The sequence below is a fragment of the Cebus imitator genome, unplaced genomic scaffold (genome assembly GCF_001604975.1).
Source record: "Cebus imitator isolate Cc_AM_T3 unplaced genomic scaffold, Cebus_imitator-1.0 Scaffold21, whole genome shotgun sequence".
NCBI classification, from domain to species: Eukaryota; Metazoa; Chordata; class Mammalia; order Primates; family Cebidae; genus Cebus; species Cebus imitator.
In genome coordinates, this window is record NW_016107336.1 from 7,932,070 (window position 1) to 7,933,029 (window position 960).

Genomic DNA, 960 nt, shown 5'->3' on the forward strand with positions numbered 1-960 from the left:
GTGTGTGCTGGTTGGATGTCAATTTCCGGGATGTTCTGGAAGCCATACATTGAAGATGATGGACCCTTTTTCAGCCAGGATTCTATAAGACAATGTGGAGAAAGTCCCCCTCCCCCACATTGGTCTGTGGTTGATGTGTACAAAAATTATTTTATTATGCCCCTGAGACAGAGGGGTTACTCGCCACAGCAGCTGGCATAACTTCACTTCATACATTGCTGAAAAGATGTTTGAGGAGATCCTTTTGTGATTCATAAGTGTGATGATTGAGTTTTCATACTCCTGTGTGAGATGTGCCCCCGAAAACCTGCAAACCTGTCACAACATTTGGTCATTATCAGACATGAAAAAAAAAAGTCTGTTTCAGGAGTTAAAAATGGAACTTGCAGAGCCGGGCGCGGTGGCTCATGCCTGTAATCCCAGCACTTTGGGAGGCCGAGGCAGGTGGATCACAAGGTCAAGAGATCGAGACCATGGTGAAACCCCGTCTCTAAATATATATATATATATATATATATATATATATATATATATGTATATAAAAATAAAAATGGAACTTGCAGAAACATCAAGAGATGAGGGAAATTTCCATCCCTCGGTCACTACAGCGTCAAGTGTCTGTTTTGCCATCATTTGTTTGGACACAGGAGGCTAGATAGGAGCGTGGGTGTGCCTGTGGGTGTGTCTGACTCTCCCCTCCCCAGGATAACTCTGGCTAAATCCAAATTTGTATATCCAATCGTCCTTCTTTCTCCTTTTTTTTTTTTTTTTTTTTTTTTTTTTTTTTTTTTGAGATGGTGTCTTGCTCTGTCACCCAGGCCGGAGTGCAGTGGCACAATATTGTCTCACTGCAACCTCCGCCTCCCAGGTTCAAGCGATTCTCCTGCCTCAGCCTCCTGAGTAGGTGGGACTATAGGGGTGTGCCACCACACCTGGCTAATTTTTATATTTTTAGTAGAA

General features: G+C 43.0%; 1 non-coding gene across 1 annotated transcript; it reads left to right on the forward strand.

The window, feature by feature from the left end:
• The first annotated feature begins 238 nt into the window (after positions 1 to 238).
• Positions 239 to 344, forward strand: LOC119470095. The gene has a single exon (XR_005198969.1). It is a non-coding gene; the product is annotated as a small nucleolar RNA U13 (small nucleolar RNA).
• Positions 345 to 960: the final 616 nt, after the last annotated feature.